Genomic DNA, 17,232 nt, shown 5'->3' on the forward strand with positions numbered 1-17,232 from the left:
TCACGCTATCTCTCATTCTCTCTCTCAGAAGTAAATAAAACATTTAAAAAAAATAGGGGCGCCTGGGTGGCTTAGTCAGTTAAGCGTCTGACTTTCGCTCAGGTCATGATCTCGCGGTTCGTGGGTTCAAGCCCCGCGTCGGGCTCTGTGCTGACTGCCAGCTCAGAGCCTGGAGCCTGTTTCAGTCTGTGACTCCCTCTCTCTCTGACCCTCCCCTGCTCACGCTGTCTCTCTCTCTCTCTCCTAGAAATAAATAAAACATTAAAAAAAATTTAAAAAAATAATTGACTACGTATAAGGTATGAAAACAAGATGGTACTAAAATCCATAATAACAAAAACATGTAACATGGGATGGTGTTACCAAATTGGAATCAGACTATGCTCTTTTATAATAATGACTAAGGTTAGAATTAGAAGCACATTCAATACTTGGGCCAATTGCCAAATGGGTACATGTTAAAGTCAGTATATGTGAATCATGAAGCATTGTTGTTGTTTACTAAAAAGACTTATTTTTTTTTTAATTTTTTAATGTTTTTTATTTATTTCTAGGAGAGAGAAAGACAGCGTGAGCAGGGGAGGGTCAGAGAGAGAGGGAGTCACAGACTGAAACAGGCTCCAAGCTCTGAGCTGGCAGTCAGCACAGAGCCCGACGCGGGGCTCGAACCCACGAACTGCGAGATCATGACCTAAGCGAAAGTCGGACGCTTAACCGACTAAGCCACCCAGGCGCCCCTAAAAAGATTTATTTTTTATAACATTTTTTTAAGTTTACTTTGAGAGCGTGTGGGGAAGGAGCAGAGAGAGAGGGGGAGAGAGAGAACCCCAAGCAGGCTCCCTGCTGTCAGTGCAGAGCCCCCTGCAGACAGAGCTTGACCCCAGACCAAGAGATCACAGCCTGAGTAGATATCAAGAGTCTGAGGCTTTACTGACTGAGCCACCCAGGTGTCCCCACACAGCATTGTTTTATAAAAGAGGGGACACCCTTCCAAGATAAAAGACTAAATCTGAAATACTATTTTAAAATTAATTATTAACATATTGTCATGAAGTTTTATAGTCAACTTTAAAAGATAGTCCTGCTGCGCAGCACTGTCAGCCACGAGTTCATTTCTGAAGCGACTCTTGCACAGGAGGCTGCCCCCTTCTCTTCACCTAACATTAAATCTCATTTCTCTCTCCTTTGCTATGGAGGAAATACGCTCCCCCATGGATAAGAACTATGAGGGCACTGACCTTCACCGCGGGCAGGGCGCGAGGGCCTCCTCCCTTCCTTGGGAGAAGGAACACATGACCTGAGGTGCACAATGGCTTCCTCTTGAGGACACGTGCTGGTTTGCAGCGCTTTGGAAAGGACTTCAGGTGCAAAGAAGTAGATGCGCTGGGCTGAGGAGACACAGAACCTGAGGGACAAAGTTCAGGCAGTGAGGGAACCACAGAGAAGGAGCTCAAATTTCTACATATAAATTCTTACGTCATCACCAACTCCCTCAGTCGCACACACGCAGAAAGATGTTCTGGAACCCTACAGGGAAGAGCGGCTAGAAGGCTCACAATGTTCTCTGGAGATTCAGCAGCTGTATACTTCCGGGGAAACCGAAGTTAAAGTTCACGCCTCTCCCAGTTGGAGGGAACTTCCTTATCACTGCTAGCTGTCATGTGAGACTTCCGAAGCATTACCCCTTAGCAGTAAGTGACAAGTCTTAAGAACCACACAAAAGGAGTAAAGGCTATGTCTTTGGCATAAGAAACACTAACACACCAACTATAACAAAGGCTCGATCTTACGTATTTCAGAAGGACTACCCAAAAACTCTGAATGTTTGCAAGGAAAGCAATACACATCTCTGTAATCCATGGGCCAAAGAAGAAAACACAATGGAAATTAAAAATTTTTCTGAGCTGGATAATAATGAAATACAATATATCCTAATTTGTCTGATGTAGCTGGAGCCATCTTTAGAGGAAAATTTTTATAACTTTTTATTTTTATGTATTTTTTAATGTCTATTTATTTTGAGAGAGACAGTGTGATCAGGGGAGGGGCAGAGAGTGAAGAAGACACAGAATCTGAAGCAGGCTCCAGGCTCTGAGCTGTTGGCACAGAGCCCAATGTGGGGCTCAAACTCATGAACTGTGAGACCATGACCTGAGCTGAAGTCCAACACTTCACTGACTGAGCCACCCAGCCCTCCTAACATTTTTATTTTTCACTGCATATATTAGAACAAGAGAAAAGTTGAAAATAAGTGATTTAATTTTTTAATCTTATGGCTCAAGAAGCTGTAAAATTTAAATGCAAAAAGTAGAAGGCTCTATAAAAATAAGTGCAAAAATCAGTCAATGGAAAGCAGACATATACCAGAGAAAATCAACAGAGCAAAAAAGCTGCTTCTTGGGGTGGTCCCTGGGTGGCTCAGTTGGTTAAGCAGTTAAGCATCTGACTTTGCCTCAGGTCATGATCTCACAGTTTGTGGGTTCGAGCCATGCGTCAGGCTCTGTGCTGACAGTAAGCTCAGAGCCTGGAGCCTGTTTCAGATTCTGTGTCTCCCTATCTCTTTGACCCTGCCCTGCTCATGCTCTCTCTCTCCCTCTCTCTCTCTCAGAAATAAACAAAGCATTAAAAAAAAATTTTTTTAAAGCTGCTTCTTTGAAAAGAATGATAAAATAGATATACTCTGAACAAGACTAATCAAAAAGACAATAAAACACACAATGCCAGCAGTAGGAATGAAACAGATGATATTCATATATACCCTAAAAATATTTAAAGAACAAGAAAGGTATCATAAACATCTTTATGTCAATATATGAGAAGCATTCAATGAAATGGATACATTCCTTGAAAAACACAATTTAAAACAACTGACACAAAAAGCAATAGGAAATTTCTATTGTCCTATTCCGATTAAAGAGATTGAATACACAATTTAAAAAGTCACCCATGTAAACCTGCAGGCATAGACAGATTCATTTGTAATCTTCTATGCAAAGAGAGATGAAATCAAGCCTACAGAAATCCTTTTAAAGAATTGAAAAAGAACATCTTTCAACTCATCATATGAGGCCAATATAACTGTGATCCAGAACCTGAAAAGACATTATGAGCATGGCGTATTACAGGTTCAATAACTCTTATAAACAAAAGTGAAGCTCAAAACTATTAACTAAGATATTAGCAAATCAAACCAAGCATACTTTTTTAAAAAGCTAAAACATGACCAAATGGACTTTATTCTAGAAATTCAAGATTGGCCTAACATTTTAAACATGTAATTTACCACATTAATAAAATAAATGTGAGAACCAAATGGTCATCTTATTAGACACAGAAAAAACATTTGATAAAATTCAGTATCAATTCATGATAAAAACGCAAAAAGTGCCAAATAGAGGGGAATTTCTTTAGTCTCACTAAAACTATAAAATAATACCTACAGGGGCGCCTGGGTGGCTTAGTTGGTTAAGTGTCCGACTTTCACTTAGGTCATGATCTCGCAGTTCGTGGGTTCGGGCCCCGCGTCGGGCTCTGTGCTGACTGCCAGCTCAGAGCCTGGAGCCTGTTTCAGTCTGTGACTCCCTCTCTCTCTGACCCTCCCCTGCTCACGCTGTCTCTCTCTCTCATAGAAATAAATAAAAATAAATAAATAAAATAAAATAAAATAAAATAATCCCTACAGTGAACCCAAGTTTGGGAACATGACCAAGATGTCTATATTATTTCTTTTACTCAACATGGTGCTGGAAGTAAAATCTAGTGCAATAAAACATGGAAAGAATAATTGATATTAATACTGGGAAATAAAACATTATTGGAAGATAACTTGATTATGAATGTACAAAGCTGAGAAGAATCTAAAAACTATTGGAATTAGTTAAATGAATTTCGTTACTTACTATTTCTTACTATTCAGAAGGTTATTGTCTTTGTGGTCGATGTGTAAAATATCAAACAGGTGAAATAATCTAGCAAGAAGCAAGGGAAATAAAAAATCTTCTAAATTCCATTTCAATCACATTAGAAACATTACCTAGGAATACGTCTGACAAAAGTGTGCAAGATTACATCAAAAACTCCAAAATAGTACTGGAACGAATTAAAGAAGACCTAAGGAGTGCTGTACCAGGTTTGCATATGGGGTGACTCAATAGTGCTCAGATGTCAAATCGTCTTAAATTGATCAACGATGAAATCAAAATCTCAGAAGGTAATTTTGTAGAAACTGATTCTAATGCAAAGGAACTTGAAAAGTCAATATTGAAGAGGATATGCTAACCTAGAATAATTATGCTGCCAGTTTACAAAATAGGTCCTAGGTCAATTTAGCCAAGCAACATTGGTCTTTTTCATGACACAACTTTTTGATAGAGTTAAGTAAATCTTGACTTCCTACTTCACATTATAAAAGCATTATCAACAAGTCTATTTCATAATAAACCTTCATGTGAAAGAAAAAACAAGCCAGTTTCTAGAAGAAACCAGAGCAGAATATCTTCATGGACTTGGGCTAGAGAAAGATTTCTCAAATGGGACAATTTGAGTCATAAAATAAGAAAGTGATGAATTGGACACTTTAAATTAAGGATGTATTTGCTGCAAAAGACATCATGAAAAAAAGTAAACACAGAAGCGTTGGAATGGGAGGAGGTATGTGGGACTATATGTATATTACACACACATCCATTAAATGACTAATATCCGTATATATGAAGAACCTCTACAAATCAATAAGAATAGACAACTTAATCTGAAAATGGGCAGCAGGGGCGCCTGGGTGGATCAGTCGGTTAAGTGTCCGACTTCTGCTCAGGTCATGATCTCACGGTTCAAGAATTTTGAGCCCTGTTGGGGCGCCTGGGTGGCTTAGTCGGTTAAGCATCCGACTTTCGCTTAGGTCATGATCTCGCGGTTCGTGGGTTCGAGCCCCGCGTCAGGCTCTGTGCTGACTGCCAGCTCAGAGCCTGGAGCCTGTTTCAATCTGTGACTCCCTCTCTCTCTGACCCTCCCCTGCTCATGCTGTCTCTCTCTCTCTCTCTCCTAGAAATAAATAAAAAACATTTAAAAAAAAAAAAAAAAGAATTTTGAGCCCTGCATCAGGCTCTGTGCTGACAGCTCGGAGTCTGGAACCTGCTTCAGATTCTGTGTCTTCCTCTCTCTCTGCCCCTCCCCTGCTCACGCTCTGTCTCTGTCTCTCAAAAATGTATAAGCATTAAAAAAAAAAAAAAAGAAAATGGGCAATAGACTTAGCAGATACTTCATTAAAAAGATTCAAAATGGTCAAGAAGCATAGGAAAAGGCACTCACTATCCATTAGTCTTCAGAGGAATGCAAATCGAAACCTAAAAAATTAGATAGCACTACACACCCATGAGAATGGCTAAAATTTAAAACTCTAACCATAAAAACTGGTGGTAAGAGCATTTCACATTGCTAGTAGGAGTATAAATTAGTATAACCACTTGGAAAAACTGTTTCACCATACCTACAAAAGCTAAACATAATATCCTTATGACTACTTGACCATATAACCAACATAAATAGCATGTACATACATGTTCATAACAATGTCATTTGTGATAGTTAAAATCTAAACCACCTGGGGCGCCTGGGTGGCTCAGCCCCGCCTGTGGGCTCAAGCCCCACATCGGGCTCTGTGCTGACAGCTCAGAGCCTGGAGTCTGCTTCAGATTCTGTGTCTACCTCTCTCTCTGCCCCTCTCTTGCTTGCTCTCTGTCTCTCTCTCTCTCTCTCTCAAAATAAAATAAAGACATAAAAAAAGTTAAAAAAAAAAAAACTAAACCACGTAAGTGTACTGTCAGTGGCAGAATGGAAATGTGGAATAGTATACAGCCATTATAAAGAATAACTACTGAGGGGCACCTGGGTGGCTCAGTCGGTTAAGTGTCCGACTTCGGCTCAGGTCATGATCTCACGGTTCGTGGGTTAAAGCCCTGCGTCGGGCTCTGTGCTGCCAGCTCAGAGCCTGGAGCCTGTTTCAGATTCGGTGTCTGCCTCTCTCTCTGACCCTCCCCTGCTCACGCTGTCTCTATCTCTATCTCAAAAATAAATTAAAAAAAAAAACTACTGATAAACACAGTAACATGGCCAAGCCTCACAGTTACAATGTCACTCAAAAAAGACAGAGAAGAGTGCATACTTATAAGAAGTACAAAACAGCAAAATACATGATGATGGAGTGCTTGTGCTTGGAGGGAGGGCCCACGCTGACTGGGATGAGACTAAGAGCCTTTTATACTGTGAAAAATATTCTGGATCTTGATCATGGTGATTGTCATACAGGTATATGTACAAGTGAAAGCTGATCAACTATATAATTTTAAGATTTGTGCTCTTTACAGTATGTAAATTATACCTAAGTTTAGAAAACAAGAAAAATTAAGGCAAAGTAAGGATGGTTTAACTCGAACAAAAGCGGGAAGAATGCCTCATTGGCAGATGTGCATGACAAGACGTGCCAAGGGTGAGGCCCTGGGTGACTCAGTCGGTTAGGCAGCCCACTCTTGACCTCTGCTGAGCTCATCACCTCAAGTCGTGAGATCAAGCCCTATGTAGGGCTCCGCGCTGGGCATTTAACCTACTTGGGATTCTCTCTCTCCTTCTTTCTTTCTGCTTATGTTCTCTCTCTCTCAAAAAAAAAAGTTCCAATTTCAATAGCATAAAAAGTGTCAACTGCCTAGCAGTAAATCTAATAAAAGATGAGCAAGATATCTATGCTGAAATCCTTTATTCAGAAGAAGCAGGAGAATATAAACACGTCTCAATTTTAAGAGTCAAGGGAGCAGGCGAGGGAGAACAAAGAACTAAATGGCAAACCTGAAAGAATTGGAAGCAAACCTCAACTAAATGAACACTTGTCTGTAATGTTAGTAGAGACTAAATATTTCAGTGGTAAGACAGGTGGTCCTAATGGGAAGAAAAATTTAACCAAAACAATATGCTTTTTGTAAGACAAACAATGTAAACATATGACTTTTTAAAAAGAATTGAAGAGTGGAAGACAGAATAAATAACAAGAACAAAAATAGACCCAAACCACTTACTGATAATAATTTGAATTTGTAGCCTTTAAGAAAGAAGCCTTCCTGGGGCTCCTGGGTCGCTCAGTTGGTTAAGTGTCCAACTTTGGCTCAGGTCATGATCTCACAGTTCATGGGTTTGAGCTCCGCATCGGGCTCTGTGCTGACAGCTCAGAGCCTGGAGCCTGCTTCCGTTTCTGTGTCTCCCTCTCTCTCTGCCCCTCCCCTGTTCATGCTGTCTCTCTCTCTCTCTCTCAGAAATAATAAAAAGCATTAAAAAAACATTCCAGATATAAAACTCCTAAATAAAATGATAGCAGTCAGATCCAGTAATACCAGTAATCCAGTAAAGATAGAATAGTTAAAAGTAAAGAGGTAATGTTTGTCTTAGTAATAAGATGTTTGTTTAATATAAAAATCAATCACTTTAAATATATCACAAAAAGAAAGAGGAAAAAAAATCAAATGATCCTAGCATTTGACAAAATTCAACACCACTCATTAAAAACTTTCACCAGTCTAGGAATAGAAAGGCGATTTCTTAATCCCACGATGCATATATACAAAATTCTCCTTCTAACTCCTGATCATGGTAAATATTTAACACTGTCTCCCAGATACTGGGACCAAGAGGTACCATCACTGTCCCCACTGCTAGTCAGCGTTGTGTTGGGGATCGTGGCTCATAAAATAAGTGAAGACCCACAAAGAATGAAAAGATACTAAGATTGGAAATGAAGAAAGAAGACTGTCATCGTTTGCAGATGATACGATTAGGTGCTTGGAAAACTCCCCAAATCTACAAATTATTAGAATCAATAAGTAAAAATAGCAAATTTGCTGGATACAAAACCCAATATTCAAATATATGTTATACTCATATACACTGGCAAAAAAAAAAAAGACAATTTTTTTACAATTTCATTTACAATAGCAAGAAAACTATGAATAACCTAATAATAAATAAGTAATAAATGTAATTAAAGAGTACAGGATTGCTACATTAGTAGCTCCAAATCACTGTGCAGACAATTTTAAAAATTATCTAAATAAAAGGACATACCGTATTCATAGATTGAAAGACTCAACGTATTTGAAATAAAATAGTCAAACAGGACTTTTGGTAGAGTTGACAAACTCTCTCTCAAATGTCATTGCAGGGGCTCTTGAGTGGCTCAGTTAAGCATCTGACTTCAGCTCAGGTCATGATCTCGCATCCTGTGGGTTCGAGCCCCACATTGGGCTCCATGCTGGCAGCTCAGAGCCTGGAGCTGCTTCAGATTCTGTGTCTCCCTCTCTCTCTGCCCCTCTCCTGCTCATGCTCATGCTTTGTCTCTCTCTCAAAAATAAATGCTTAAAAATTTTTAAAGAAATGTAAATTGCTCTCTGACTGTTCTGTGTTCTTAGAGTCTTTTTGTCTATTTGATACCCACTAATCACAGGGCCAAATTACCCCCCGAGTTTTTTACATCTACTGCTATCCAGAGCTGAACCAGCTCCTTTATCTAATGCTCACACACCAAGCCAGTATCTCCCTGCCCTAAATCAGGCCAGGGCCAGGGCCAGACAAGTAGGGACAGCCCCGACACCCCTAACGCTCACTGGAATTTCCCAAATTAGCCGGTCCCAAACTATGCAGTCCGACCCGCCTTTCCTTTCCTGTGGAAATCCCAACACAGACTGTGGCTCTGCCTTCCCTGCTCTGGCCTGCTTTCTGACCAGCACGGTGCCTCCCCTGTGGCCCTGTGTAGTTTCTAGTTTGGGGAGGCGAGGCGGGGGGGAGCGGGGGGGGGACTCAAACTGTTTCTAGGGGACCAGAGTGGCATTAAAGCTCTCTTGCAGCGGCAGCCACCTGTCCTCTCTGAGGCTGGGGCACGAATCACTGACTGACTTGCTTTCTGTCATGACAAATGGCTTTTATGCTGAACTTGGAGCCACTGCCCTGGGAGGTACACTGGTGTTGCAGAAGCCTCCAGAGTTTTGCACTGCGGTTCAGGCACCGGATGCCTGAAGCCAGCCGTTCCAGCAGCAGCAGCATCTGAAATGTCTGCTTTCTCGACCGTAGAGACGACCACAGGCTCTCTGGGAGCCCGTTTCCGCAGGGTTGGATTCGAGCTGGCGCCGCCCTCCCCCCCTTCCCCAAAATTGTGTAAGGTTCTGTATTCTCCACTCATCTCCTTTCCTTAGAATAGCTTGAGAGGCTTTGGTTTTTTTAAGTGAATCTTTATGGACGTATCATACAATGTACTGATGAGGAAGAATACATGACGTGTCGTGACCCAGCTCAAGATATTTTCACAAAGTAAACACACCTGTGTACCCGGGACCCCAGCCTGCGAAGCCACCGTTCTCAGCACCTCTGGAAGGTCATCCTCGCGGACTTTCTCAGCCATAACTACCTTCAACAACCACCTGATTTCTGACACCAGAAATCTGCTTTGTCTGTTTTGAACTATGTGTACGTGCAAGCATGAGGGATGCGTGCATTTATGTCTGGTATCGCGTTAACATGATGTGAGATTGTTCCAATTTGTGTGCAGTTGAAATTCATTTATTCTCCTTGCTCTAGCATTCCTTACTCCGAAAGCCAATTATTTATCCTTTCTCTTGTTGATAGACTTTGGATTGTTTCCAGTTGGGGACTAAAATGGGTAAAATGGTTTTGTTTCCTGCAGGTGAACTCCCATTCATTTCTTTCCTCTGAATCCACTGTTATGCTCTCCCCGCCCCCCCCCCACGCTTCCCCATCACTCATGTTAATGGAAAGAAAAATTAAAAAGGCTGAAACTGTCAAGGATCTGTTACTTTTATTCTAAGTAAAAAAAAAATTTTTTTTATTAAATTCAGTTCACATTAATTGGCAGCCTTTTTTTTTTTTTTTGGCTGAGGTTTTTGAAAACATGAAATGATTCTTTTCTTTCCCCCTTAGGTATTTGACTTCCCTCAAACTAGAGTTCCAAAGGAATTTACTTAAAATGTTACAGGTTTGTTAAAAAAGTGTGGACCAAATAAAAGTATAGCAAATTATGGCAACATCTATATCACAACTTACATTTTGCTTTACATTTGCACTTGGTCATAAGTTGACATGATTTTTAAAGAATGATTATGTGACTGATGTCCAGTTTGATAGGAAAGGTAGTTCAAATAGTAGACTGTTCAGTTAAATACGGAGTCCACTCTTTTACCCCAAACCCACCCTAATACTCCCTTCAGAGCAGACTCCCCTCCATCCAACTGTGGGGCTTCCTAGGACTGATTTTATCTGTTGGGAGAGGAATCTCCCTTCCTCTCCCTCCCACCCCCTCCCCTCCACCGCTCTCCTCCCTCCTCCTCTTGTCTGTTTACTTATTTATTTTTGCCTACAAAAGGGACATTTATTCAAAGAAAAAAAACACAAAGATTAGCAAGATGTCCATCCCCATCTCCCTCCCCTCCCCTCCCCGCTCCCATTCAGTCCCCCCAACCACTAACCCCTGGCTACTGCAAGGGAGCAGGGCAGCCCCTCTCACATGAGGTCGGTGACATGGAGGGGCATCTCCTCGATGGGGTGTTGTAGAAGGTCTAGGTGTCTTCAAGAGTCCCCTTGTCTTCTTCTGTCACCGTAGTAATAGCCACAGTCTGTGGCCACATGGTCCACGACGACCAATTCTATGGCTACAGCTGCGTCCATGCACACTTCGGTCCTCTTGCTGTGTAGATGGCGGGATAGATCCTTTTGTCTTCGGGCTCGAATCCCCCCTCCTCCACCCACATCCATGTCCTCCTCCCTCCCCTCCTTGTCCTTCGTCTTTATAAAAATTTGATTAAGATATTCTAAGCAGGATAAGGGCGCCTGGGTGGCTTAGTCGGTTGGGCGTCCGACTTTCGCTTAGGTCATGATCTCGCGGTTCGAGCCCCGCATCGGGCTCTGTGCTGACTGCCAGCTCAGAGCCTGGAGCCTGTTTCAGTCTGTGACTCCCTCTCTCTNTCTGTGCTGACTGCCAGCTCAGAGCCTGGAGCCTGTTTCAGTCTGTGACTCCCTCTCTCTCTGACCCTCCCCTGCTCACGCTGTCTCTCTCTCTCTCCTAGAAATAAATAAAAAATATTAAAAAAAAATATTCTAAGCAGGATAGACAAAATCCGTTTCCAGACTTGGGAGAACACCGTGACAGAGAAACTAAGATCTAAATGTAAAAGAAAAACAAACCGTGCTGGCGTTCATTAAATCTGGATAGAAATAGCCCTGGCCTCTGCCCAGTTTCAACACAGCCTAGCAATCTGCTGGCGAGGGGATACGATACAGTGAGCGCCCTCCACCTGGGGCACAAAGCCAAAAGCAGTCCCCCGCCTGCAGCCCGCCTGCGGCCTGCCTAGAACTCACCTGGAATCTACCTGGAGCTCACCTGGAATCTGTGTGGAACCCACCTAAACCCACCTGGAGCCTGTGTGGAACCCGCGTGGAACTCACCTGGAGCCAACATGGAACCCACCTAGAACTTACCTGTAGGAACCCGCCTGGAACCACCTGGAGCCCATATGGAAGACACCTGGAACCTGTTTGGAACCCATCTGGAATCCATATGGAAGACACCTGGAACCCACCTAGAACCCCCCCCCCCCCGGAACTCACATGGAACTCACGTGGAACTCACCTGGAGCCTGCGAGAAACACACCTGGAGCCCCCATGGAATCCACCCACTTGGAACCGGCGTGGAACCCACCTGGAACCCACCTGAAGCCCTCCTCGAACCCACATTGAACCCAAATAAACCCACCTGGAACCCACCTGGAACCTGCCTGGAACCCGTGTGGAACTCACCTGGAGCTCACGTGAAACCCACCTAGAACCCACCTGGACCTGCCTGGAACCTGCATGGAACTCACCTGAAGCCTGCGTGAAACCCGCCTGAAACCCACCTGGAACCCACCTGGAACCCACTGGAACACAGCTGGGACCCACCTGGAGCCCACGTGGAACCCACCTAGGACCCACTTGGAACCCACCTATAACCTGCATGGAAACCATATGGAACTCACCTGGAGCCCGCATGGAACTCACCTGGAACCTGCTGGGAACCCACATGGAACACACCTGGAGCCTACGTGGAATCCACCTAGAAGCTATCTGGAACCCGCCTGGAACATGCCTGGAACCCGTGTGGAACCCACCTGGAACCCGCCTGGTGCCCACGTGGAATCCACCTAGAACCCACCTGGAGCTAACCTGGAGCCTGCAGGGAACCCGTATGAAACCCACCTGGAACCCACCTAGAACCTGCCTGGAACCTGCCTGGCGTCCACGTGGAATCCACCTAGAACCTACCTGGAACTGGAACCTGCGTGAAATCCACCTAGAGCCCACCTGGAACCCACCTGGAACCTGTGTGGAACCTGCCTGGAACCCACCTGGAGCCCGCGGGGAACCTGTGTGGAACCCGCCTGGAACCCACATGGAACTCACCTGGAGCCCGCATGAAACCCACCTAGAACCCACCTGGAACTCGCCTGGAATCCACCTGGAACCCGCATGGAACCCACAAGGAACCCACACGGAACTAGAACCCACCTGGAACCTGCCTGGAATCCACCTGGAGCCTACGTGGAACCCGCCTGGAACCCACCTGAAGCCTGCGTGGAACCCGCGTGGAACCCGCCTCTTGTGGGGTCATCGCGGGAGGAGCGTGGGCTCCGCAGCGTGAGCGTCGCGGGTAGGAGACTGCTAGGCCGGGGGGAACCGGGGAACCATGCACGGGCGGGTTTGGCGCCGGGGAACTGAGCTCAGAAGCGGTGCGCCCAGCCGGCCGGAGCTGCCGGGGTCACTGGACTCACCTGGGACTGCTGGTGGCACCGGTGCTCCCGGGCCCGGGGTCCGGCTGCAGGGCGTCCACGGAGCTCCAGAGGGACCGTGCGCGTCGCCGCCGCGGCCCACGGAAGTGGGTCGGTGCGCTCCCGCCCGTGGGTAGTCGTGGCCGAGTGGTTAAGGCGACGGGCTAGAAATCCGTTGGGGTGTCCCCGCGCAGGTTCGAGTCCTGCCGACTACGGCGTGTTTTTCTGCGCCCCCGGAGGGCGCCCGATGGCCTTTCCCACCCCTGCAGGGCGGGCCTGGGGACCAGTTCCCCGCTCCATCCCTCTCGCTGCCTCCGAGCTCCCGTCGTGCGGCGGTCTTTTTTAAAAATTGCCAAAACCCACCGAGCAAGTTTTCTCTGCGGCGACGCCGCCGGGTTTGCTCCTTGAACCAGCGCCTGGGTTTCCTCCTGAGCGTGGCGCGCCCGGAGGCGAGGTGCCAAGGCCGGGTGCCCGCACCCCCAGCGCGACGCTCCCCGGGCCCTGCGCCATTCGCGGCGCTCCCGCCGGAGGACGCCGCGCGCGCCCCCGCCCGGGCTCGCGGGCTCCCGGGCACGGGTGCCCCCTCGTGGCGGCGCCTTCCCGCCCGGCGGGGCCGCGCGACCGCAGTGCTCGCTGCGCTCAGTTCTCGTCCGTCTTGGCATCTGTTTTCTAGGCTGCTCGATCGAATGCAAAAGAAGCAAGCTGCGTGCGTCCCGATGAGTAACAGTAACCCGACGGTGGGGACGACGGGGACAGGCAGCGTGTCGTGCCGCCCAGAGACGGACTTCGATGGACACAACCTCATCTGCGTGGTTTTCTGCTAAAAGCGCACCATCTGAATTTAACCCTCGGGAAAGCATCAGACAAACTCAGGTGTAGGGGGCGTTCTACAAAATACCTGGTCAACTCAGGCTTTGAAGGTCAATGAGATGAAGCACAAAGAAAGATGGGGGTGTTCTTCCAGACGAAAGGACTAAAGAGCTGTGACAACTGAATGCCACCTACTTTTCTTGAAATAAAGGATTCATACAATTGGCAAACCATTAACAAGGTCTTTAGATCACATAAGGGTTTTAATCCTGATTTCATAACTGGTCTGTGGTTAGGAAAGAGAATGTCCCTGGTTTTAGGAAATACACACTTAAGTATTTAGGGGTAAAGGGACATCTTGTCCAAAACTCACTCTCAATTACCTAAGAAAAAATTATATGTGTTAATTTATTTTTATATATAGCTATTAAAAACATAAAAATTAGCATTTAGTGAATAGAGGTGAAGGATTTATGAAAATTCTTTGTATTATTCTTGCAACTTCCTCATAAATTAGGAATTATATCAAAATAAAAAGAAACCAAAAGAACAACCAATTTAAAAATATGCTCCTTGAAATAAAAACCCAAGCACAATTAGAACATTAGAAATATCGAGCAGGTAGATCCTTGCTTTCTTTTTACCAGATCAATTTCCATGCCACACCTCTCCCTGTTTCTTCAAACAGATGACGAGTGATATAGAATCATCCTATAGTTTGAGAGAAGTGTGGGGACTCTTTACATCCAAGTACAAAAAAATGCATATACGTTGCCTGAAAATTTGAAAGCGAGAGAAAAGCTGAAAGCAGAAAACAAGGGTAGCTACGATTCCAACACACACAGTGAAGTTAGTATTCAGTTTTTTGGTGACACACATCCAGTTGTAGTCGATGTTATTGTTGTCGTTATTAGGTGTGTGTGTGTGTGTTTGGACACACACCTAGTTTTTTAATGTAAGGGTATGCAGTGGCATATTGATTTAAACCTGTTTTTCCATTTATATATTTTCCAGTTATATAAATAATGCAGAAAGCAATGCTTATTGTGAAAAACGTAAAGAAACAAAAGTAATAGACACGGTTACCGTCACTTCCATTCCACTTGTTTGCTCTCTTGTTAGACTGCCGAGTATCCCGTCAGATTTTTTTTTAATGTACTTGCTCAATTTGGGGTTTCATTTTCTGTAAGTGGGGACTATTTGTATGTGTTGTTTTGTGGACTAAGGTTACACACATTTTCCAAGTAAAACGATAAGGGTGTAATTCTGAAGGGCCGCCTGGATGGGAATAGCATCCCAGTAATGCCTTCGTGGTTAGCAGGTTACTGCCGCTGTTCCGCGGTTACAATGTTGCGGCAGAGACATTGTAACCACGTAAGCCTGCAGCTGTCTCCGCCCCGGTTCCTTGGTCCGAGTGGGGATTTCACAGAAGCCACACCACCTCCCACTCCCAGGACCCCCGGAAGAGCAGGCGTTCAGAGCCCGTGGGCCCGTGCGGGCTGTTGGAGCAAACCCGGGCTCTGTTTGCGACCCCGCGAGAGCCCCGGCCGGACCGCCGCCTGGTCCGCGCTTGACCCGAAGGTTCGCGCTCCCTTCACGGGCCTTCCCATCCGGGGCGGCGGGCCAGCCAGCCTGCCGGGGGCTCTGCGGTGTCTACGACTTGAAAAAAGCGGCCGAACGTCACGTAGTCGTGGCCGAGTGGTTAAGGCGATGGACTAGAAATCCATTGGGGTCTCCCCGCGCAGGTTCGAATCCTGCCGACTACGGCCCTCCCTTTTGCGGGGGTCGGGGCGGAAGCCTGTCACCAGGGGCGTGCGCCTTTTTAACGAAACCCCAGCAGCCCCACCAGAGGAGGCGCGGCTGTGGGGGAGGGGGGCGCAGCAGGCGCGGGGGCCTCGGGGATGCACCGGTTTGGGGGCAGCTATAGAGCAGCCCGGGGTCGCTGGTTCGGCCCCCAGCGCGCGGGGCAGCCGGGCGGGAGCCGGAGCCGGCAGGCGGGTCGCTGGCAGTGGTCGCTGCCACGAGGCACGCACCGCCCCCGGGGGCCCAGAACGCGCGGGTCGCCGGCATTCGGTTTATGGGAATCCGCAGGACGCTCATCGCTACGCCCTCCTCGTTAGTATAGTGGTGAGTATCCCCGCCTGTCACGCGGGAGACCGGGGTTCGATTCCCCGACGGGGAGCACAAGACTAGCTTTTGTGTCTATACTCGCCGTTTTGGAATCTCTGGCCGCCCGGAGAGCTGCGGGGACCGTGGTCCGCGGGGACCAGGGCGCGCTGTCCCGCCGCCGCCACCGCCCCTGCAGCCACACCTGCCCGACACAGGACGCCGGCCCGGGTGCAGAAGGGCGTGCGCGGCGGCGACTTTGTTCATTAGCCCGTTAGCGGGAGCACTCGGTGCCGATGGCGAGTCCGGTCAGGCTTCAACCGCAGACCGCAAGCGAAGCTACAGCCGAGTTCATTACTCGCAGGTGGAGGAGGGAGAGCGCACTCACTTCAGGGCGCCGCGTGGGGGGGGGGGGCGAGGCAGAGCGCGGACAGAGCAGGGGGACCTGCCTTTATTAGGGCCCGTGAGAGCAGTGCTCCGGGGGCCCGGGGGCCCGGGGCCGCGGCGGAACCGGCCCGTCGGAACCGGAGGAGAGGCCCCGGGTGAGCTCCGCAGGGCTCTGATCTGAGGAGAGCACACTGCGCGGCCCTGGGAGGCAGGGGAGACTTGATCCCGAGAGCGGTTGGGGACGGCGTGCCAAGAACGTCCGTTTGCTGTGACTCTGCGGGCCTGGTGTCACGTTCTGGTCCCTGAGGGCCTCCGCCAAAGAACGTGGGTGCTGGGGCAGCAATACCCGGTAGCTCAGCTGGGTCTCCACACACAGGGATGCGAATACGAAAACTGAATATGAAACAGATACACAATCCAGTAGGAAGATGGGCAAACGTTCAACAGGCCCTTCACAGAAGAGGAAATCAAAATAACCAATAACATCATCAGAAAAAAAGAAAAGCAAAACAAATCGATTCCGCTACTGCATCAGTTAGAGCTCTCCAGAGGAAGAGAACGGATGGGGCGTGTTCGCATAGAGACAGAGGTTTCTCTGTAGAAACTGGTCCCAAGCTTAGGGAGGCTGGCAGCTCCAGCATGTGAGGAGTGGGCAGCGGGCTGGTGGCCCCGAGGAACCCGCCAGCCCTCGAGTCTGAAGGCTTCTGCCACAGAATGCCTTCCGCTGGGAGGTGAGTCTTTTGCTCTATTTACACCCACCCACGTGATGGAGGGCAATCCACTTTACTAGGGTCCACCACTTTCCACGTGAATCTCGTCCAAAAACACCCTCACAGAAACACAGAATGATGACTGACCACACGGCCCAGCACACTGACACATAAAAGGAACCATCACAACCATGAACCTGTTAGAAAGGTTAAAATAAAGCAACAAGGACATTGAACAGCCGGACTCTTATCTGTGGGAATGCAAAGGGTTCAGTCACTTGCAAAAAAATCTTTGGCATTTGCAGGGCTGAGGCTCGAACATACACATTTACGGCGGTTCCACAATGCCATTCGTGAGATCTGCCAGCAA

The 17,232-nt window shown here is 47.0% G+C and overlaps 3 non-coding genes across 3 annotated transcripts; all 3 read left to right on the forward strand.

Moving 5' to 3' along the window:
• Positions 1-12,982: 12,982 nt before the first annotated feature.
• Positions 12,983-13,064, forward strand: TRNAS-AGA. The gene has a single exon. It is a non-coding gene; the product is annotated as a tRNA-Ser (tRNA).
• Positions 13,065-15,343: 2,279 nt separating this feature from the next.
• Positions 15,344-15,425, forward strand: TRNAS-AGA. Its single transcript has one exon. It is a non-coding gene; the product is annotated as a tRNA-Ser (tRNA).
• Positions 15,426-15,769: 344 nt separating this feature from the next.
• Positions 15,770-15,841, forward strand: TRNAD-GUC. The gene has a single exon. It is a non-coding gene; the product is annotated as a tRNA-Asp (tRNA).
• Positions 15,842-17,232: the final 1,391 nt, after the last annotated feature.

The sequence above is a fragment of the Hyaena hyaena genome, unplaced genomic scaffold, assembly GCF_003009895.1.
Source record: "Hyaena hyaena isolate Hyena2069 unplaced genomic scaffold, ASM300989v1 scaffold_1367, whole genome shotgun sequence".
Lineage (NCBI taxonomy): Eukaryota > Metazoa > Chordata > Mammalia > Carnivora > Hyaenidae > Hyaena > Hyaena hyaena.